Here is a 24663-nt window from a genome sequence, read left to right as displayed (position 1 = left end):
TGCTGTCCCCATCTATCTTATCGATAGATTCCATAGACAGACCTCCTTGAGACCAACAAGAACAGCCTACAAAGACTGCCTTTCTGTCCCCAATTTTAAACGTTCTATCATAGGGGGCAACAGTTTCCCATTCAAAGCAGCAAAATTATGGAACTCTCTACCACCTCCCCTTAGAATGGACTTGCACTATAAGAACTTCCAATCCAATTTCATTTTATGGCTGAAAACTTAGGCTTCCCATCATAGCTAGGTGCCCAGTCTATCAGACCCCTGCTTACTGTACCCATTGATGCATGCCTGCACATATGAATATATTCCTGTTATTACTGTATGTTATATATTTTCTGTTGATGTTGTAACCAAGCTTCGCAATCTCATGTAAATGCTGCGCACTGTTACCCGAGGGTATGAAGGCGCATTACAAATAATAAAACAAACAAACAAACAAACAAGCTCAGTCGCTGCTTTTGACACACTCCTCCCTGAGAGCTATAAGATCCTCTCTAAGCCCAGACCTAACGAGTCTGGAGGCGGAGTGGCCTTGATCTTCCCTTAATGGGTTTCTGCTACTGTCATTCCCATTCAGACCTACTCTTCCTTCAAATGTCTTGTCTGCAGGCTTGGCGTCTCTCCAACCCTCTCGTTGACTCTCGCCGCCATCTAAAGGACCCCTGGTCCGGTCTCCCTCTTCCTCTCAGAGTGGTCTGAGCTCACCTCTTCTCTTCTTGCCTCGATCTCCTCTGAGACTTCAATATTCACCTTGACTCTCCTAATTCAGCCACTGGACTCTTCTGCAGCCTCTGTGACTTTATTTCCCTCACCATTCATACCTCTGGTATGACGCACTCAGCCGGACATACCTTGGATGCACTCATCCCAGCAGACATCCCCATCTCCAACCCTCTCACTACACCTCTCTCCTGGTCTGACCATGCTCGCTTGTCCTCTCACCTGGATCTCTTAGTCCCCCTGGCTAAGCCTCTGCCTGCACTGCCAGTCTCCTTCTCCGGCATTCGACCAATGTAGAAAATGTCAGCTGCTGCTTTTGCTGTCACTTTCATTCCTCCTCACACTCCTGCCACTCTTGCCACAGACTCCCACACTGACTCTGCCCTTGCTAGCCTTCACCTCTCTATCACCAACACACTGGACATCCTTGCCCCTGTCAAGAGGAGCCACATGAAACCTGCCTCCAACTGCAACACCTGGTATGACTCCAACCTAGCCCCTCTGAAATGCAAGCGCACTGGACTGGTTGACCTCATTCCTCTCCGACCATCCTTCCCAGGTTCCACTGGGCCCTTTTCTCTCCTTTATAACACTCTACACCTGCGGCATCCCTCAAGACTATATCCTCTTGCCGTGGCTATTCAACATTTACATTGCCCCTATGGCCCACCTGATCTCCTCCTCTCCTCACTTCCAGTGTTATGCAGACGACATGCAGCTCTCCTTCAAGCTTCCCTCTACTGCCTCCTCTTCCTCCTCTCTCATCCCTTGCTGCCTGACTGCTATTCAGGCATGGTGTGCTGCAGTGATCTCTGTCTTAATGCCAGTAAGATGGAGATCCTTCTCATTGGGACCCCAGCTCCCTCCTTCCCTCCTACCTTCTGGCCCCCTCTATGGGTCCCCTCTCCTCACCCTATTGCAAGGCTAAAAACCTTGGTGTCATCTTTGACTCCTCTCGCTCCTTCTCTCACATAGTAGACCTTGCCAAGAAGGCCCACTAGCAGATGCACCTCGTCAGCAGCATTCTCCCTTTCCTCACCTTCCCCCAGAAGGCCAATGTCTCCAGAGCTCTGGTCCTCTCTAGGCTGGACTATTGCAACAGCCTCTGCCTCAATCTTCCTCTATCCTCCCTTTGCCCCCTTCAGCTAATCCAGAATAGGACTGCAAGACTTATCCTTGGCCTCGAGCCCAGGGACCACATCTCTCCAGCCCCATATCTCTACACTGGCTCCCAGTTGCTGCTAGGATCAAGTTCAAGACCCTCTGTATCACCCACAAGGTTTCCTGTGGCCTTGGACCGTGCTACATCTAACTCTCTCCCTAAATGCCTCCCTGCCAGAGATGTTTTTATGGGAGGGCAAAGAGGGCACTTGACCAGTGTCCCCATCTTGGAGGGGGCCCCCACAAGGATGCCTGATTTAAAGTAAGATTCCATCATTCACTAGTCTTAAATAGCACACACCAGGAGATTTTATGGCATGCTGCTGAGGCGCTAAACCCATCATCTGTCTCTTTGGACAAGTACATTCTGTCTTGATCAATTAATCATGTAATGCTTTCTGTGTTCACTGTGGAATACATAGTTTGTGTGTTTCGTACGGCACAACTTCTGTAGCATTCTTTCCTTCTTGTGGGAATTATGTTGATCATGTGCAATAGCCAAGGTTGAAATCCATATTGATAAATTGTGTGCCAAAATGGTTCTGAAGTTAGCTCAGTGTGTTAAGCACTCATTGCAGAGATATGTGTTCATATGAAAGATTAGAAGAGCACATTCCAGAAAGGCTGGCTGAACATTTTCTATGTCTGAGCTTTATAAACCTACCTGCACATGTACTTGGTTTTGCAGCATAAGAGGTGCTATTATCAGCAATGTTCCTGCACCAGATAGGGGTTGCTATAAAAACAAACCTGTCATTCGTATGGTGAAGGTCTCGAAATTGGTTTGTTCAGATGGGGCGTTCTAAAACCTAGGCAATCCCCTCCAAAGATGAGCATAAACTATTAGTCCAAGAGGTGAAGAAAAGACTGTGGAAGCAAAGTGTTCATGCTTGTATTCTGGCTTTTCCAGCAGACTATACAGTGATCCTGGTCAAATCATATCATATAATATCTCTTGTATTACTGTGCTGTCTTCTGTGAGGTGAGCCTTATTGCATTCTGGTGGCATCGTTTAGCTCATTACTGGATCTTTCTGATTATGTGGGCCATTTGAGTGGAAGGGGTGGTAGACAGGTGAGAGCGGACCAGATGTTGTAGGCCTTCGGCAAGCATATTTTAAGGTCTGCTCTTTGACACAAAAAACGTTTTGCTTTTTGTATAAAAGTCAAAGGTTTTTCTGCACGTTTACGAATGACAATTTCATAAGCCATTGTTTTGGAAGTATTTAAAGCTTAAAAGTAAAAAAAAAGATACCTAGATTAAATCTCTTAAATAACATTGATTGGTTTGCTGGTACTTACAAACCTGCCTTGATGATGGAGAGAATAAAGCTAGAATCATTCCCATTTGCGTAACACCCTTCTGTAATATTTTGGTTTTAAAAATGGTCAGGTTTGGAAATGTGATTTGTGTACTTTGCCAGTCAGTTCTATAAAATGAGATTGTTTTAGTACATGGTAAGAGCTGGAAAACAAAGTGTTCAAATGCAGAAATTGCAGAGTTGCCACTAATCCCAGCTTCACCCCTTAAGCAATGTGTGATCCTGGGAATCTCATTTAATCTTGGATTGCCTAACCTCTTAGAATTGCCTGTCCCTAAACCTTTCATGATTGTCAGCCCTTCAGAGTGATTTCCTTCTCAGGGTCTGATCTTCATAAAAGCCTCACTCATAGTTCCACTGGCTATAGGATTGCTTCCACTACAATAGTGAGCATTGATATACTGCACACCACAGGCACTTGATCCCTTGATCTCTAATGGCAAAACTATTTGAAAACCATGTGCCACTTCTAATCTCAGTCTGTGTGGATAGCGACACATTCCTGGTAGCTTCTAATCTGCATTCACTATCCATGCTATGCTATTTGTAGCTTTTTCCGTACTTACAATTGGTCTACTCTATCCATGCTTGAACACCTTTGCATTCTCTGTGGCAGCTAATGTGAGTTCTCTGCCTATTCTGGGTTAAATGTACCTTTTACATACAGTCCTGCATTAATACTACAGGCTGTATACCTTTCTAGATGCTATTGATAAAAAGTATCTTGTTTCTATACTAGAAGAAAAGTAACCTCTTCGTAGATGGCTAATGTTGGCATTAAATTGCTACTTGTTTATCATTCGGATTAGAGCAAGAATGGAGAGGGTAAGGGGAATTAAAGGGAGTAAACATGCTTATTTTGGATGCTGTGAGGCGGCATATCAACCGAGGGGTTATGCTCACAGTGGGGGGTGCCACCAGATATTCTTGATCACTTACTTCCTTTGGTTTGGTGGAGGGGGGCCCCAAAGATGTCCATTCACAGGGCCCCAAAAATGCTTAAGATGGTCCTGCACCCTACTAGAACCCTTCGAGCACAAACAAGATCCTAACATTGTCATTGAATGCCATACCAATGCCTGTCCAATATATCTAAAGGATCTAGTGAAGACCCACACATCAGGGAGACCGCTGCGTTCCTCTGCCTTTACATTGGAACTCACTTCCCGGGCTTATACGCCTGGCTAACAATCTTGTACTATTCAAGAAGCAAATTAAAACCTACCTGTTCAACTGCAACCCAGGTTAAATTTGGTACCTCCCCACCTACTCCTTCTGATCACTGACCCTGCTGATGCCCCTTGACCCTTGTTTGTATTTTATGTGCGCTCTGAGGTCCATGGGCATGTGGCGCATTATAACTATTAAAATAAATAAATAAATACATTCTCTGCAGTGCAGACATATCTCTAAGCAGAGAGTGGGGGTAGATCACTCTCCTTCACCGGAGCCTCCCTCTGGAATGGTGTCCCTGCCCCTCTCATTGAGCCGGGTCTCCTAAAGACCCTCCTTTTGTCTTCTTCCTTCCCTCTTCCCCTTCCGTGCTAACACCCCCATCTTCTACATTGACTGGCTGCCTGCTTCCCTCTTGAGTTCTACAGGGCACCAGGCCCCCCGCCCAGTTCACCCTCTACTCACACTTAGCTTATAGACCCTCACCCCTGCAACCCATGCAAACCCTGGCATTGACCCTCCTTACCTCCCATTATCACCAGCCTAGCCTTTGTGCCTCCCTTTTACTTGCACTTTCTCCTCTTTACCCTGCATTTCTCTTCTGGCCTAGCACTTCACTTTTTGCACAGGTGCCCCCCCTTCGCATTTCTTGTTACTGTACTTGCACCATCTTAAGGCCTATTAGGACCGTTATTGTTATCTTTCTCACTTGTCCCCCCCCCCCACCCTTTCTTGTCATCTAGCACCTTGAAACACAGTTTGTTGTATAGGTGCCTTAAAGATGATATCCAGTAAATAGGTAAAATAAAATAAATAAATAAAATATCTCTCTCTCTTTTACTCACTATCTCTGCATCTCTCTCTCTTTCTTTCTCTCTTTCTTTCTCTCTCTCTCTCTCTCTCTCTTTCTATGTCTCTCTCTTCTCTCATGATATCACTGTCTCAAGCTATATCTCTGTCTGCTTCTACATTTCTGACAGCTGCACGTCCAAAAGAAAGAAAAAGATAGCTTACGGTATGGGATCATGTTTGATTTTCCAAAAGCAGCTATTGATATCAATATATTTATCTGTGCTATCTTTGTAAACTGGGACTTTTAAACATTTTGCAAAGATAATTTATAATGATTCTCCCAGTGTGTAATTTAATAATAAAAATAATTTTATTGAGCAAATAACATTATCAAAACCTGGAAAAAAACCTTGCAAAATAGGTTTTGATAGACAGCTATCATTCCAACAAGGTTGTGGGAGCCCATCTCATGAGAAAGAACATGGGGCAAATACCCCGTTCTATGGCACTTCCCCCACTCAGGAGGGTCTACAACCACGATCATTCCAAGATGGACAGTGTTGGTGCACTTCTGTTGTAATCTTTTCAAGGTACCCCTAAAAGAAAGGGGAAGAGGGCAAATAGAACCAATGAGGATGCCTGTCTGCTTTGCATATAATCACAGAAAATGTTGGGAACAGGAGAATGACTTCAGGACTTTATATTTGACAAATATATCTTTGTGGAAAGGGTAGTTTGTTTGAATCACCAAGTACACAAGACACATTAAGTTTAATGCTCATCACATTTTTCACGGTGTTCACCTTAATCTTCTCATGTTTGAAGCAATGAACCGTATGTGCCGATTTGGACAGCCTCAGAATTTGGATGTGAGGGTAGAATGGTTGTGACCTCAGTCACTCCACTGGGCAGGACCTAACGCCCCCTCATCCTAGATTTTAACCTGTAAGGATGTCTGTGCACATGCTCAGTTCCTCAGTTCCCAATATACAGACATCTTAAGAAAATTACATACAAATAGGATTGGATAGGAATGGAAAGCCATTGTTACATTTCTACAGTGAACTATTGCTGCTGCTCACTTCGATCCACGCTTGTAAAGAGGGGACTTTTGCAGGAGCGTAAATTGAAAACACAAAAGCACTGGAACAGCAAGGCCCAATGGAGCGGCTGCAAAGGAGCAGGAAGAAGAAGTTAAGGAGAACAACACAGGGTAGGTAGGTAAGGTCAGCAATGTAGGGCCACACAAAACAAGCTTTGAAAGAACCACTTTACTAGTGTTTGCTGCTCATCCCCCAATGCCCTAGCTACAAGACTGTCAGACTCCACTGCACTGATTGTTAAACGGGAAATCATATAGTGCCTCCTTTCTAATATATATTGGCCTAATCCCAGTCGCTCTGCGAAGAAAACCGCGTTTCAAATGTTCCCATTTTGGATCGACTTCGCCGCCATTTTAGGATCATCTGCCATTTTTGCTTTCTGTTCAAATGTAACTCTGTGTTCTAAAATGGTGGACTGTGTTTCCAACTTGTAACCGAGCCTTCCCGACCTTTGCACATTAGTTAATGTTTAGACTGTCCGCAGGCGAAATGTTTAGACTGGATAAAGAGACCTTGTCCCATGCTTGACTTGTGGTTCTAGGATTGTCTGCACCAATAAGCCTCATCCACGACCATACATCGAAACAATGAAATGCAAATGTTGAACGTGGACACTGGCTGAACTGCATTGTATAGGGACATGTGCTAAGGCTTACTGTTAATCCGGGAATACACTGTTGCCATTGTAACTTGTTTGCATGTAAACCAAAGATAATCCGTGTGCATATTGTTGTATGAGCCATAAGTGAACTCGGCACAAACTCTAGACCATGGATTATTAACCTGCAGAGGGGCTGGACATTATTACTGAAATTGTATAAATGCACGAATGTCCAGATGTCCAGTACCTCTCACTTCTCACACTGAAGGGCTGGTATTCACTGTGATGTACTGAGGGCCAGATAGCTATCTGTTTTTGTTCTTTGTAAACTGCGCTGTCGAATAAAGATCTGTGAATCTTTATAAGCCCGTTTTTGGTACTCAGCCTCGATATTTCCTCTTGCTTTTACAGATGGCGCCCGAATAGGGACCCTCGAGATTGATGCCATCTCGTTGAAGGTTGACGCGGCTATCGGACCGGGATTGGACGGTGAAAAAAGGGGGCCCCTTTCTTGGTTGAGAAGCGATACCTCATCAGTACTGCACGACCTGATCCGTGGACGGTGAGCCCGCGGTCCGAGACGGCATCTTGACGAGGGTCCATATATTGAGGCGGGCAGTTTTGCCAAAATCACCAACCACATGGTCCTTTGTAGTTCTTTGAAATCCGATCGGACCTCCTTAGTTCTTTGATTAGGTGAGTCGTGACCCGATTCTTAAGTATCTTGATAATTTTTTTGGGGCATTGCTGCACTCGTGAGTACAATTATTGACCAGGTAACACCAGTAATCTGATATGCCTGGGAAATTGTCTGCCTACTTCTGGGCGTTCTTCCGCAGTGACAATCTTTGGAATTTGGCCGACCAGCACCAATGGAGGGGTCTCTGGCATGTACTATGTACTGTAAGCACGGCATTGGTCGTATAGTGTTTAATGATATTTGGCACAGACAAACTAGACATGCTTCCGAACTTCAGTGGCCAACCAATGGTAGTTTTGAAATTCCTCGTATTGAATATTTAGAGTCTATATTATTAAAGAAAAAGGATGGACCTGCAGCATTTGATGTATTACAAAATTGGAAGAAAGAAGCTATGCAGCAACTTAAAAGTAGAGAAAAACATGCGCGCCGTCATATGTCCAACGCCGAAAAAGCATTGTTATACGATCAAAATAAACAGTCTCAGTCAGTTATGAATATGGATAGGGCTTTTTCACTTGGTATTCAGAAAATCTATCCATCTCAGGACTTTCATGTATCTGATGAGCTAATTGATAAACTTCTAAATGAACGAAGGCCTGGTGCCACTGCGCCTCCTCCATATGTACCTATTCCTGCTGTTTTGCCTCTTCCTGCTGTTGTTCCTCCTCCCGTAGGTGTTCCTGCACTTCCTAGCGTTCTTCCAAATGTTCCTCTTCCCCTGGCTGTTGTTCCTCCTCCTATCGTCGGTTTGGTATATTTGTCTTCTGTCCCAGTGATAGCACCTTTGTTGCCAAATGTACGAGATTTGTCTACTCTTTCTCTTCCAAGTGGTTCTGTCCCACTTGTAGTTGATAAAGGAGCGGAATCAAAGATTGTAACCTGTAATGCTGTGTCTAAAGAAAGAAAGCGCGATTTGACTGCATGGGCCAAACAGTGCATGGAGAAGGGTGAACAAACTGATGTTTTTGCCGCACTCTCTAATCTAGACAGTTTTCCTGAGAAAAACGTTTTTATTGAAGGGTTGGGAATTCATTTATGTGTAATGTGGAACAGATTAAATGATATAGATCTCCCACAAGGGTTGAGGGATCTGAATGTTTTAGCATATTCAAGAGATACTGCGGAGAAAGTACATGAGCATGTCGAGAGGGTTTTTGAGTATAGAAGGGAGTTAGAAAGGTATTGGAATGAAGAAATTGATGGTGACAGTTTGGGCGCTATGTTTGTACAGAAACGGTTCCTTCCTTGTTGTAAGTCGATAAATGAGGAAACACGTATTTGCACAAAGGATGCGATTAGATGGATTTCAGACATGTTGATATCTCCTGTAGAAGTATATGACACGTATAGTCAGTATACCCAGAAATGCAGGGGAAAGTGATGCAGGTAACGGTAGAATACCTGCAGCATGAATGCATAAAAAGAAAGATTTGTTGTCCCGCAGAATTATTGAATATCTACAAGAGAGCTTTTTCGTCTGACACTTCAGCAGCTGCTTTAGTGCTCGATTTAGCTCTGTTGCCCAGTAAGCGTTCGGAGTTTCCTATCTCTCAGTTGCCTATGAGAGAGGTTCCACCGACATTTGTCCCAAAAGTTGAGGTGCCAGCTGATCCTGGAACAGGTGCACTTGCCTATGATATTCCTGCACATTATGTGTTGCAGTTTGTTCACATTCCGTTCTCAAGACAGGAAGTGAACACCATTAAACAATCCATTCCCGATATCATAAAAAATCTGACAGGATTCTATAAAGAGATAGAATCTGTCTTGCAGTCATCAGTATTTACTCTGAGTGATATTGATTTGTTATTTCCCGTGCCCCTACCTGTTGATTTGTGGAAACAGATTAGGACTGTAGATGATGTATCAGGGTTAGGGGACACATGGGTTAATATAGTTCTATTAGATAGAGAAAGTCCAGCTGGCGAGAGACCGCCACAGGTAATATTGACTTTGCCTGATAGAATAGTCACAAAATTAAAAGCTATAATTCCTGAAAGAAGGCTTATTTGGGACAAACTTACTGCTTGTGTCCAAGGGAAGTCTGAGGGTGCTACCGAATTCTTTAATCGGTTCGAACAAGTGTTTTCAGATTTCAGTGGACGAGATTTGAGCACAGAGTCTGGAAAATGACTTTTTGTAGACACATTTGTGCGTGGATTGTTCCCTGACATCCAGTCTCAGTCTGAAGTATTGCATATGGCTCAGTACTATGAGAACCGAATCAAAAATGAGAAAGACAGAATTGAATTGAGAAAGGGAGACCTGAAAACCAAAGTTCTATCACAACAAATTGTTAGAGGCCCTAGAGGGGGTACTTCACAATTTAGGGGACAGTATGCTCCACAGGGAAATGCGCTGTTGGGTCCTGTAAACGTGATTGCTTATTGCAGACAAGAGGGTCATTGGCGTTCACAGTGCCTGATCCTCCAGCAGAGGTCGAATGACGTATTTGGTAAAATGGGTAGACGATCCAGAGGCAGCCCTGAGGCAGGGGGTCCTGGTAGAAGTTCAGTTTTCCCAAAACTCGCAACCTTTTTCACAGGATAGTCAAGCACCAATTGTGGATAATAGAAACATTTTTGATCATCCTTCTGCTGCATATCTCTCTGAAGAACTTCCTTTTGATGACATTTTGTTTCGCTAGGATTGCCGGAAGCAGGGTTTGGAACCGACGCCTATTCCCGTTAATCAGAACGGTCCCTACGTTGAAATGATAGTGGGAAATAGGAAACATCTATTCTTGATGGATACAGGAGCACAGAAGTGCTCCATTGATCATTCACGGGTTCCAAACATTCCACTATCAGGGCAAACCAATGTTTCTGTTGGGTGTTCTGCTAAGCCAGTAGTTTGTCCGGTTTCTTCCCCGGTACCGATGGGTCCATTCACGGACCACTGTACATTTCTTTTGACTACGAACTGTGGAGAGAATTTTTTGGGGTTGAATCTGTTGAAGGAATTAAATGCGTTAATTCATTGTTCTTCAGATGGAGTGCGTTTGACGATTTCACCACAGCAACTTTCTGTCTCTCAGTTCTTGACTAGACCTTTGCCGCCGGAATTTGGTGATGTTCCGGAGTGTTTGTGGGAAATTGATGACAATGATGTCGGTGTTCTACAAACCTTTTTATATTGTCCTACTTCACCCCATTTCATAATAGTCCGAGATGGGAAGCAGTGACTGTATTGTCTTTATGTTTTAGGACGAGAAAATCTCTTGTTTCTCATATATCTGTCTTTTTAAACTTGAACAATCCAGGGTCAGTGTGACAATCGATGGGTCATTAAAAAAGTGGATTATCCCAGTTGATGCCAAACGAAAGTGTTAAAAAAGGAAAAACATCCTTTCTATCCTCCCGGTGCGTTTGTCAGCTTCTTTCTTTAATTTTAGTCTCTTCCTTCTTGCACAAAACTCTTTTCTGTGGAAGAGAGTGCTATGAGACTCATAAGGCTGAATGTATTACACACTATAGAAGATGGTAATTTGACTCTTATTCTGTCTCTATTTAGACAGGCGTTGTAACACTGCAAACTAGTTGAGAGTGCACTTTAGGCAGGGATAGCATATTTTTCAGTCTATCCTTCTGTCTTCCTTCACAGCCTTGACTTCACATGTAGTCCATACCACAAGAAAGTTACTTTGAGTTTTATTTTGGCTCTTGCCAACTGGACCAATCTTGGGCTTTTTGTGGCTGCTATTAGCTTTCAAAACAGATGTGTTGTGCCTATTTGTTGTGTGAAAGTTCTACAAATTGAGCCTGTTAAGATCATTTTGAAACGTGGAGTAAAGTTGCCACGTATTCCTCAGTATAAGATTTCGATTGATGGTGAGCAAGCTTTTGAAAAGCATAGTCTCTGATTTTGTACATCGTGGGGTAATTGAGGAAATTGCAAGTAGTTTGTGCAATAGTCCGATTTTGCCTGTGTACAAGAAAGGCGATAATGCAATTCCTTTTCGTTTCATCATTGATTTACGTGCCATCAATAAGATTGTTGCTCCACAATTTCCTATTGTGCCTGATGTGATGAGAATACTAACCATGATTCCGGCTTCTGCTACTTTCTTTAGTGTTGTAGATCTTAAGAATGCTTTCTTTAGCATTTCTATACACAAGGATAGCAGATACCTGTTAGCGTTCACCTTAGGGCGACGCTCGTTTACATTCACCCATGCGCCGCAAGGTTACACAGAAAGTCCGAGCATCTATAGTAGGGCTTTGAAAGAGCAGCTTGATACACTTGAGTTGCCTACCACTTGTACACTGCTTCAATATGTAGATGATCTGCTTTTAGCTGCTGACTCAGAGAGTGCCTGTAAGAAGGGTACTGTGTTGTTGCTTATTCGCCTAGCAAAACATGGATATAAAGCTTCACTGAAAAATGTTCAGTATTGTCGACAGGAGTTTGCATATTTAGGCTATCTGCTGTCAAAGGAGGGAAGAAGGTTGACGCCTGAACGGATAAAAATAATTTCTAGCATGTCTGTCCCAAATACACAGAAGGAAGTCAGCGCCTTGATAAGAATGGCTTCTTACTGTAGGCAGTGGATCTCGAACTTCTTGTTAACGATTAAACCAATGTTGGCTTTGGCAAAGAAGGGCATTTCTTTGCCATTGCCGTGGAACTTGGAACACCAGCAAGCATTTGATCTGCTCAAGACTGCACTGTGTTCAGCACCGGTTTTGGGCACACCAAATTATGAAAAGGCCTTCGTGTTGTATGTGCATGAACGTGATGGATGTGCTTTGGCTGTATTAACGCCGGAACATGGAGGGAAGAATAAGCCGTGCGGCTACTTTTCTTCTGCCCTTGATCCTGTTGCATGCGCTTTGCCAAGATGTTTGAGAGCTGTCGCTGCTGCTGCTGCGTCTGTAAAACAGAGCAAGGGTATGGTCCTAGGCCATGCTTTAACCCTGATGGTACCTCACTCTGTAGATGTTCTATTAAACAGAACACAAACGCAACACCTCACCTCCGCACGATTAACGAGATACGAATTGATCTTGTTTGCTCCGCACATTAACATTCAGAGGTGTTGCGTCTTGAATCTGGCTGAACTTTTACCTTTCCCGCAAGGTACTACTTGCAGTGACAAAGCGTCACGTGACTGCCTCTACACCACAGAGCAAGAGACTAAAGGCAGAATCGATTTGAAAGATACGCCTTTGAACAATCCAAAAGGGGAGCTGTTTTGTGATGGCTCCTGTTTCAAACTTCCGGATGGTACATCCACGGCTGCTTATGCAATCACCACATTGAGCACGATTGTGGAAACCAAAAGAATCACGCATAACTCTGCACAGGCTGCAGAGATTATAGCATTGACGCAAGCTTGTGAACTTTCCGAAAGGTTTAGAGTAAATATATATACTGACAGTCAGTATGCTTTTGAGGTGGTTCACAACTTCGGTAGACTTTGGGCAGAACAAGGCTTCTTGACCTCACATGGAACTAATATCCAATACGGCTCCTTGATAGTACGGTTACTCTCAGCGCATGCACTCCCTACTTAGTTAGCAATCATGAAATGAGCAGCGCATCAGAAAATCATAGATGATGTGGGAAAAGGGAACACTTTCGCTGACCAGATAGCCAAACAAACTGCCACTGATCTCTATTCAGAAATGTATACTTCAAGGGAACCCACACATGTTTGTACTTTGGATGAGGGTATATAATCTGTAAAGAATATTCAAGCAGATGCCACATTAGAAGAATCAAAACAATGGGCTGAGGGTTTGGCAAGATTGGATGATGACGGGTGTTGGGTGGAGAAGTTGGAAGGAAAATGGTTGCTGCCAGATGCATACATTACAATGATGGTTGCAATGGCTCATGGTCCCACCCACATCTGTGCACGGAAGGTTACCAGAATGTTACAAAATGTCTGGGTGGATGATAAAATCTCCAAAATAGCTGAACGTTTTGTTCAGAGTTGTATGATCTGTCTACAGCATAATATGGGAAAGGGCACATCAACTCCCAGGGGTAGTTTTGGTCCACCTTCTGTCCCCTTTGAGGTTATACACTTTGATTTCATTGAAATGGAGCATTGCAACAATTACAAGTATGTACTAGTTGTTATCTGCACCTTTAGTAAATGGGTCGAAGCCTTTCCTGTTAAAGATGCCACAGCAATGACAACGGCGAAAACCATGCTGAAGGAATATTTTCCTACGTTTGGTTTGCAAAGGGTCATCTGGTCGGACAATGGTCCACATTTTATCACTGCTGTATTTCTGCAGATATGCGTGGGATTACAGATCAATAAACGGTTCCATTTGGCTAGACATGGTCAAAGTGCTGGTTTGGTAGAGAGACACAACGGCATCATAAAGAACAAGCTTGCATAGACGTGTGCCGGCACCAAACTAAAATGGCCAGACGCCTTACCAATCGTGTTATTATCAATGAGAATAACCCCACAGACTAAACATGGGCTCTCTCCATTTGAGGTGGTAATGGGTAGGCCAGCTAACATTTGGAATTTGCCAAAGCCGAGATCTTTGTGCAACATTGAACATGTACTTCTTTCAGACTACTGTGACCGCTTAACTAAAAATCTGTATTTGATTTATCAACAGGTGCGAGAAACCCTTCCCGTCAAGTACGAGTGCCCACGTCACAGCATACGGCCTGGAAACTGGGTGCTGGTCAAATCATTTGAAAGAGCATCCTGTCTCGCACCGAGTTGGAGGGGCCCGCATCAGGTCCTCTTGGCCACACAGACAGCCGTATGAGTGTCGGGACGAAAGCATTGGATTCATGCGTTGCATGTCAGGAGGATTCCCATCCCTTTGCCACACGATACAGAAGATACAGAAATCCTTACCTGCGCTGCTCCCAGCAATCACAGAGCATTGAGCAGCATAAAGAGTGCTTCAGAGACTCTCCCTGAGCCCGTGGGGCCTGGAGAAACAGCCGTTTTTTCTCCACACTCTCCTACAGATCCTTTTTCACCATTGTCAGAGTCTGTCACAAATCCATCACTTCCATCAGCAAGCAATGACACGTTGTTCGCAGATCACGCAGTAGCAGGAGTCACAAGGTACGATCTTCATCCACAGAGCTAGACTTACTGCACGGTTCGGCTGTGCCACAAGGAAAAATCATTGGAGGGCTTGTCTTTTTGGCCCCGTTCTTTTTGCACATATGGAATTCTGCTGGCTAAGGTTAAGGAAGGACTAAGAAAATGTGTGATCAGGAGATCGCCAGCAAATAAACTCTGGAGTGTATTGTTTGAAGAAACAATGCCTGCAACAAATAAGTGACTGTGTGCCCCATTGTAACAATAAACAATCGAATGCGTGCGCCCCAAAAAACATATTGATGTCTTGTGATTATGTTAACCGGCTTCACAATAGTAATTGCCTTAGGATTTTGGTATTTGGAAGATGTACATCTGCTTGAAATTCTTTTTCCAACTGAAAATGTACCTACTGTTTCTACACCTTTTGTGCATCTGCACACTCTATCTCCTAGAGACTCTCAGCACAGAGTTACCACAACAACAGTTTATTACTCATCATGAATGCAACACATGCCATTTTTAACAGGTCTAATTGTTGGGTCTGCTCGCATTTACTGCAACACAGAGACAAGGGGTTAGGCTGGTATATTCATCCTTTACCTCTGACTACTGCATGTTATGCTTCTTCAAGGGCACTATTCTTTGGCCGATGGAACAATAGCATCTTGGAGAACTTTGATGGAACACATTTGAATGATTTTGAGAAATGAGTTCTAACGCCCCTGGGATGCTCACTCTTTGCAAATAGGAGCAAGCTTAATGTTGCTTCTACTAGGCCTTCTGATAGACTGTCTCGTCCTTTTCAATCTCTGATCTCTTTCAAGATGGCTCCTATAGGCAATAGGGATGCCATGCCACCTTCCTATACTGTTAACTACAGCCCCGATTCAGTTTCTTTTTGCATACAGAGGAATGGTACTCAGTCCATGGGTGATTTCAAGGGCTGCGCCAATGTTGCAAACTTGATCAGTGAGGACAGACCTCGTATGTAGGCGAACCTGTCTATTTTGTTTGCGATAATGAAGCTTTCCCATGGCTACCTAGGGATTGGCAGGGAACCTGTTATTTAGGGATTCTGTTGCCCGGGGTATTCATAGCAAGCACCATAGAAATTTCTAAGGCACGTCCAAGGCGGGACGAGAATGGCGATACTTCAGCACAAGTTCTGGTTGATGTAGCTAAATATTTCATACTTTTTTGGGGGCAAATATTAAACTCTGAAGATATCAGAAGACTAGCGAGAGTACTGGAGGGGACCATCAACCGGACCACTGACATACTCTATAATATGACTTTAGAACAATAAGGGATAAGGTTAGTGGCACTTCAGAACCGGATGGCATTAGACGTAATCCTGGCTGAGCGTGGTGGGGTATGTAAATTAGTGGGGTCTGCTTGTTGCGTTTTTGTGCCAGATTCCTCCCCAACTATCCTTAAGGCAATACAAAAGCTGCACATCCTTAGTTCAGAAGTGCATGTTCCCGAGGGAAACTGGGATCTTAGCGCTTGGTTCTGGGACTTCTTACGATCTTGGGGATGGAAGCTACTCTCAGTCTTGCTGATTATTTTTGGTATTCTGTTGTTTTTCTGTTGCTGTATACAGAGTGTTCCTGGCATATGTTCGGTGTTAGGAGGCTGTTGTGCACAGGCGATGGGAACACTAGGACATAAGGTGCGCGCCCCGGAGAAAATGACAAACAAATTTGTGTTGAAGGAAATTTCTGTTTCTGACCTCATGGCGATCAATATCTCTGATGATTGTGATGCGTTCTGACCAGTTTGCGGAGGGGAGTAAATGAAACAGTCACCGGGGACAATACTTAAGTGGACATGCATAGATTAAGGACAACCAGCATTGGACATTTTTGAGTGCAGGTAGGTGGTACAGCCAGCTGTGCTCGGGACGTGACCTTGATGGGTGAAGTGCTGGAGTGAAGGCGTAGGAAGTGAGGGACAGAGGCAGGTTAGAGGTGAGAGAAACATGTTAGCTAGCAGGCAAGTTATGTATAAAATGGCATTGCCCTGTAAGACAAAGACATTTTTTGGAGCTAAAGGTATGGTTTTGAGCTAAGTTGCATACAGGACAATGCTTTGCTTATTTGGCTCGGAACTGAAGGTGAACTTCCAGTGATGGCTACTGAGTAGTGCTCTGGCATGCGTGTCACTTGGCCCAAATTGCTTATTCTACTTTCACAAGGAGAGGCTACCACAGACGTGCACACAAACACACAGAGGATAGATGGGGATCCGGGGGCTGTCTTAGCCCCCTGTTTCTCATCTATCTGTTTCAAGGGTGGAAGAGGGTAGATTCATGTCGGGGTAGAGGAAGGGAGGCTCACCTGAAAAGAAATAAAACAAGCATTTGTGAAACCAGCATGTTTGGCTTCTTCCAGGCACTTCCATTGTATATCCTGGTACTCGTGCCATTTGTCAGCTAGGGCATACTTTATTATTTATTTATTTTTTACTTTATTTATCGTTGCCTGACATTACAACAGGGACATAGGTGAACAGTGCATTACGAAATGCTTTCACATAGGTATAAACGCAAATGTTCCAGTACCGATATCTTACACATTGTAAATTACACAGGTTTTACAGCAGCAGCCAAATGACAATCGCGCTGGCAGATGGTAAAGTCTGTGGCAGTCAGCGGCATCGGCATCTCAGTGTTCTCAGTGTTCAATGACTGCAGATAGGTACGGAAGGGGTGCCATATATCCCTGGGTCTACTGGCAGCCGATTGCATAGCGACCTATCGTTCCTCAATGTCCTAGGCCGATGTTACCGCGTGAAGACATTGGCCCAAAGTGGGACTACCAGGCTGCAGCCACAGCAACAATATGCAGGGGATCGCAAGTAGCATGCAAAGACCAGCCAATTTCCTATAGCTGCGCTGAAGAGCCAAAAACACATGAAACAAGCATGTCATTGGGCATGGTTTAAGAGTACACTCTAGCATCTTCAACAGCACCTCACATACCCCCTCCCAGAATGCAATAGTTTTTGGACAGAACCACAGCATGTGGAAATAACCTGAGTTATCGTTGCTACATCTTGGGCACTTACTTAGAGGAGCGTTTACGCGACATGAGGTGCACTCTAGCGGGGGTTTAGTGATATCTGTGCAGCAATTTAAATTGAATTAAGTGGAATCTAGATTTCAGGGACACCTCACATGTACATGTGCACATGGAATGCCAGACCTCGTCTGTTATGTGAACACCCAAAAGCAACACCCAAGTCCCTGCTCCAGACCCCACAAAGTTTATGTAGTGGTTGGCATGCCCAGTCTTGCAGTTGATTATACAACCTGGACAATCTGCCACCGGCTGAGGTGCCCTTCATGACCAGGTTTAACAGCGGGTCATCAGGGGGCAGCGAGGGTAACTCCTACGTACATCTGATCACCTGGGGAAGGCCATCATAGTGTAGTCACCGGGAGGGGCGCATCTGCAGGGGCTCAGGCAGGTCCTACCACTCAGTGACAGACCCCACCTCTTAGACATTCCAGAGGAGGCCGTGACCGGCCGCCGATCAGTTGCGTGCAATCATCCTGTCAATCAAGGGATTTCCCGGAAAGCAGTTCCACAGAGGTAGGTCACCGTGAAATGGGCTGGGGACACCCACCTGCTTACAAATGTTACCCCATGCAAATAGGGCACATCAACTCCCAGGGGTAGTTTTGGTCCACCTTCTGTCCCCTTTGAGGTTATACACTTTGATTTCATTGAAATGGAGCATTGCAACAATTACAAGTATGTACTAGTTGTTATCTGCACCTTTAGTAAATGGGTTGAAGCCTTTCCTGTTAAAGATGCCACAGCAATGACAACGGCGAAAACCATGCTGAAGGAATATTTTCCTAGGTTTGGTTTGCAAAGGGTCATCTGGTCGGACAATGGTCCACATTTTATCACTGCTGTATTTCTGCAGATATGCGTGGGATTACAGATCAATAAACGGTTCCATTTGGCTAGACATGGTCAAAGTGCTGGTTTGGTAGAGAGACACAACGGCATCATAAAGAACAAGCTTGCTTAGACGTGTGCCGGCACCAAACTAAAATGGCCAGACGCCTTACCAATCGTGTTATTATCAATGAGAATAACCCCACAGACTAAACCTGGGCTCTCTCCATTTGAGGTGGTAATGGGTAGGCCAGCTAACATTTGGAATTTGCCTAAGCCGAGATCTTTGTGCAACATTGAACATGTACTTCTTTCAGACTACTGTGACCGGTTAACTAAAAATCTGTATTTGATTTATCAACAGGTGCGAGAAACCCTTCCCGTCAAGTACGAGGGCCCACGTCACAGCATACGGCCTGGAAACTGGGTGCTGGTCAAATCATTTGAAAGAGCATCCTGTCTCGCACCGAGTTGGAGGGGCCCGCATCAGGTCCTCTTGGCCACACAGACAGCCGTATGAGTGTCGGGACGAAAGCATTGGATTCATGCGTTGCATGTCAGGAGGATTCCCTTCCCTTTGCCACACGATACAGAAGATACAGAAATTCTTACCTGCGCTGCTCCCAGCAATCACAGAGCATTGAGCAGCATAAAGAGTGCTTCAGAGACTCTCCCTGAGCCCGTGGGGCCTGGAGAAACAGCCGTTTTTTCTCCACACTCTCCTACAGATCCTTTTTCACCATTGTCAGAGTCTGTCACAAATCCATCACTTCCATCAGCAAGCAATGACACGTTGTTCGCAGATCACGCAGTAGCAGGAGTCACAAGGTACGATCTTCATCCACAGAGCTAGATTTACTGCACGGTTCGGCTGTGCCACAAGGAAAAATCATTGGAGGGCTTGTCTTTTTGGCCCCGTTCTTTTTGCACATATGGAATTCTGCTGGCTAAGGTTAAGGAAGGACTAAGAAAATGTGTGATCAGGAGATCGCCAGCAAATAAACTCTGGAGTGTATTGTTTGAAGAAACAATGCCTGCAACAAATAAGTGACTGTGTGCCCCATTGTAACAATAAACAATCGAATGCGTGCGCCCCAAAAAACATATTGATGTCTTGTGATTATGTTAACCGGCTTCACAATAGTAATTGCCTTAGGATTTTGGTATTTGGAAGATGTACATCTGCTTGAAATTCTTTTTCCAACTGAAAATGTACCTACTGTTTCTACACCTTTTGTGCATCTGCACACTCTATCTCCTAGAGACTCTCAGCACAGAGTTACCACAACAACAGTTTATTACTCATCATGAATGCAACACATGCCATTTTTAACAGGTCTAATTGTTGGGTCTGCTCGCATTTACTGCAACACAGAGACAAGGGGTTGGGCTGGTATATTCATCCTTTACCTCTGACTACTGCATGTTATGCTTCTTCAAGGGCACTATTCTTTGGCCGATGGAACAATAGCATCTCGGGGAACTTTGATGGAACACATTTGAATGATTTTGAGAAATGAGTTCTAACGCCCCTGGGATGCTCACTCTTTGCAAATAGGAGCAAGTTTAATGTTGCATCTACTAGGCCTTCTGATAGACTGTCTCGTCCTTTTCAATCTCTGATCTCTTTCAAGATGGCTCCTATTGGCAATAGGGATGCCATGCCACCTTCCTATACTGTTAACTACAGCCCCGATTCAGTTTCTTTTTGCATACAGAGGAATGGTACTCAGTCCATGGGTGATTTCAAGGGCTGCGCCAACGTTGCAAACTTGATCAGTGAGGACAGACCTCTGTATGTAGGCGAACCTGTCTATTTTGTTTGCGATAATGAAGCTTTCCCATGGCTACCTAGGGATTGGCAGGGAACCTGTTATTTAGGGATTCTGTTGCCCGGGGTATTCATAGCAAGCACCATAGAAATTTCTAAGGCACGTCCAAGGCGGGACGAGAATGGCGATACTTCAGCACAAGTTCTGGTTGATGTAGCTAAATATTTCATACTTTTTTGGGGGCAAATATTAAACTCTGAAGATATCAGAAGACTAGCGAGAGTACAGGAGGGGACCATCAACCGGACCACTGACATACTCTATAATATGACTTTAGAACAATAAGGGATAAGGTTAGTGGCACTTCAGAACCGGATGGCATTAGACGTAATCCTGGCTGAGCGTGGTGGGGTATGTAAATTAGTGGGGTCTGCTTGTTGCGTTTTTGTGCCAGATTCCTCCCCAACTATCCTTAAGGCAATACAAAAGCTGCACATCCTTAGTTCAGAAGTGCATGTTCCCGAGGGAAACTGGGATCTTAGCGCTTGGTTCTGGGACTTCTTACGATCTTGGGGATGGAAGCTACTCTCAGTCTTGCTGATTATTTTTGGTATTCTGTTGTTTTTCTGTTGCTGTATACAGAGTCTTCCTGGCATATGTTCGGTGTTAGGAGGCTGTTGTGCACAGGCGATGGGAACACTAGGACATAAGGTACGCGCCCCGGAGAAAATGACAAACAAATTTGTGTTGAAGGAAATTTCTGTTTCTGACCTTATGGCGATCAATATCTCTGATGATTGTGATGCGTTCTGACCAGTTTGCGGAGGGGAGTAAATGAAACAGTCACCAGGGACAATACTTAAGTGGACATGCATAGATTAAGGACAACCAGCATTGGACATTTTTGAGTGCAGGTAGGTGGTACAGCCAGCTGTGCTCGGGACGTGACCTTGATGGGTTAAGTGCTGGAGTGAAGGCGTAGGAAGTGAGGGACAGAGGCAGGTTAGAGGCGAGAGAAACATGTTAGCTAGCAGGCAAATTATGTATAAAATGGCATTGCCCTGTAAGACAAAGACATTTTGTGGAGCTAAAGGTATGGTTTTGAGGTAAGTTGCATACAGGACAATGCTTTGCTTATTTGGCTCGGAACTGAAGGTGAACTTCCAGTGATGGCTACTGAGTAGTGCTCTGGCATGCGTGTCACTTGGCCCAAATTGCTTATTCTACTTTCACAAGGAGAGGCTACCACAGACGTGCACACAAACACACAGAGGATAGATGGGGGTCCGGGGGCTGTCTTAGCCCCCTGTTTCTCATCTATCTGTTTCAAGGGTGGAAAAGGGTAGATTCATGTCGGGGTAGAGGAAGGGAGGCTCACTTTAAAAGAAATAAAACAAGCATTTGTGAAACCAGCATGTTTGGCTTCTTCCAGGCACTTCCATTGTATATCCTGGTACTCGTGCCATTTGTCAGCTAGGGCATACTTTATTATTTATTTATTTTTTACTTTATTTATCGTTGCCTGACATTACAACAGGGACATAGGTGAACAGTGCATTACGAAATGCTTTCACACAGGTATAAACGCAAATGTTCCAGTACCGATATCTTACACATTGTAAATTACACAGGTTTTACAGCAGCAGCCAAATGACAATCGCGCTGGCAGATGGTAAAGTCTGTGGCAGTCAGCGGCATCGGCATCTCAGTGTTCTCAGTGTTCAATGACTGCAGATAGGTACGGAAGGGGTGCCATATATCCCTGGGTCTACTGGCAGCCGATTGCATAGCGACCTATCGTTCCTCAATGTCCTAGGCCGATGTTACCGCGTGAAGACATTGGCCCACAGTGGGACTACCAGGCTGCAGCCACAGCAACAATATGCAAGGGATCGCAAGTAGCATGCAAAGACCAGCCAATTTCCTATAGCTGAGCTGAAGAGCCAAAAACACATGAAACAAGCATGTCATTGGGCATGGTTTAAGAGTACACTCTAGCATCTTCAACACCACCTCACATACCCCCTCCCAGAATGCAATAGTTTTTGGACAGAACCACAGCATGTGGAAATAACCTGAGTTATCGTTGCTACATCTTGGGCACTTACTTAGAGGAGCGTTTACGCGACATGAGGTGCACTCTAGCGGGGGTTTAGTGATATCTGTGCAGCAATTTAAATTGAATTAAGTGGAATCTAGAGTTCAGGGACACCTCACATGTACATGTGCACATGGAATGCCAGACCTCGACTGTTATGTCAACACCCAAAAGCAACACCCAAGTCCCTGCTCCAGACCCCACAAAGTTTATGTAGTGGTTGGCATGCCCAGTCTTGCAGTTGATTATACAACCTGGACAATCTGCCACCGGCTGAGGTGCCCTTCATGACCAGGTTTAACAGCGGGTCATCAGGGGGCAGCGAGGGTAACTCCTACGTACATCTGATCACCTGGGGAAGGCCATCATAGTGTAGTCACCGGGAGGGGCGCATCTGCAGGGGCTCAGGCAGGTCCTACCACTCAGTGACAGACCCCATCTCGTAGACATTCCAGAGGAGGCCGTGACCGGCCGCCGATCAGTTGCGTGCAATCATCCTGTCAATCAAGGGAGTTCCCGGAAAACAGTTCCACAGAGGTAGGTCACCGTGAAATGGGCTGGGGACACCCACCTGCTTACAAATGTTACCCCATGCAAATATCGTAACTCCAGCTGGGTCAGTGCCCAGATCCCACACCAATGGGGGCATCCCCGGGGATTGCACATCATGAGCTCCAGCCACCTGCTGCTCCAGTTTGACATGAGGAAAAGGGCTGTCGGCATCAAACCAATATGCCGCTTATTGTGCCTGAGCCGCATTCCAGTATCTTTCGAAGTTCGGGCAGCCAATCCTCCCTGCCTGTATGGCCTCGTCAACGTGTCCCACTTCAGCCGAACAGCCCCAGAATGCCATAGAAAGCTATTGATCACAGATTTAAGTTTCTCAAACAGCTCCGCGCCAGGCCAGAGTGGGAGATTTAGGAATCGGTATAGTAGCTGTGGAAGCACCCCCACCCTTGAGGAGTGCGACACGCCCATCAACCATAAGCGTTAACTTTGCCCAAATGCTTATCTTCTGCAAAAGCGCTGAGAGATAGACACCGCAATTCCGGTCATGTAACGCAGTCTGGTGGTGTGTGATAATAATGCCCAGATATTTCTGATGGGGACCAGATGAACCACAAGAGGTCCCATGGGGCCTCTGTGGCGTCTGTCAGGGGAACAGTTTGGACTTGCTGCCTGGATAGGGTTCCAAAAAGGAGGACATTGCCCATATTTGGAGCGAGGTCCGTGTCGGGTTTGTGCACATATAACAACTCATTGTCTGCATAGAGTGAGATAATCTCTGGGTCACCCATAAGTCTCACTCCTCTCTGGGCATGCCTCTGGCGAATCCTATCAGCCAGGTGTTCCATCACCACTGCGAATATCAGGGGCCGAAAAGGACAGCCCTGCCCAGTCCCCCTGGCGATGTCAAATGGAGCTCAGAGCAGTCCATTAACGCAGACCCTGGCCACTGGAACATAAAGTTGCTTTTTTCCAACACGGCCCACAGGAACCATCAGGACACTGAGTCAAAGGCTTTTTGCATATCAAGTGCCGCTGCCCCCGCTTGTGCCTCCGGCTCTATCCGGGCCAAGATGTTAAAAAGACACCTAAGGTTAAGCGCCGTGAATGCCCCGGTACAAACCCAGATCAGGGTGAATGATAAACATCATGTATGGGGCGAGTCAAAGGGCCACCAGCATGGTGAAGACCTTCACATCACTGTTTTTCAGTGAGAGGTGGCGATAAGAACCACACTGCATGGCAGGCTTATCGGGCTTCAGTAACACTGAGATGACCGCTTCCCCTAATGTGGGGAGTAGCCTTCCCATTGCACAGGACTCATCCCACATCCGAGCCTTGTAGCATTTATAAAAATCAATGGTTAGGCCGTCGATACCAGGAGCCTTGCCCAACAAAAGCAACTCGATGGCCCGCAGTATCTCTTCACTGAGCATCGGGCTAGCTAAAGCGTCTCTGCCTTAGTCTGATAACACCGAAAGCAGGAGGTTGTCGAGGAAAGCCTTCATATCAGAAGCAGGCACTGTATCCCTGTTTGCATATAGTGACTCATAGAAGTAACAGAACACCTCGTTAACGTCTGATACTGTGTGGACCAAAGTCCCGTCCGTCTTTTCAACCAGGGGGATTTGTTGGGTACCATTCTCCTGATGCGCCAGCCTGGCCCAAAGTCTGCCAGGGCTCTCCCCTTCTCCATACAGCTTTACAAACCAGAGGTCATCAAGGAACTTGCGCTCCTGGTCTGACTGCTCCCTGAAAG

This window comes from Ambystoma mexicanum, chromosome 9 (assembly GCF_040938575.1).
Source record: "Ambystoma mexicanum isolate Mex_15411 chromosome 9, UKY_AmexF1_1, whole genome shotgun sequence".
NCBI classification, from domain to species: domain Eukaryota; kingdom Metazoa; phylum Chordata; class Amphibia; order Caudata; family Ambystomatidae; genus Ambystoma; species Ambystoma mexicanum.
This window is presented reverse-complemented; position numbering follows the sequence as displayed.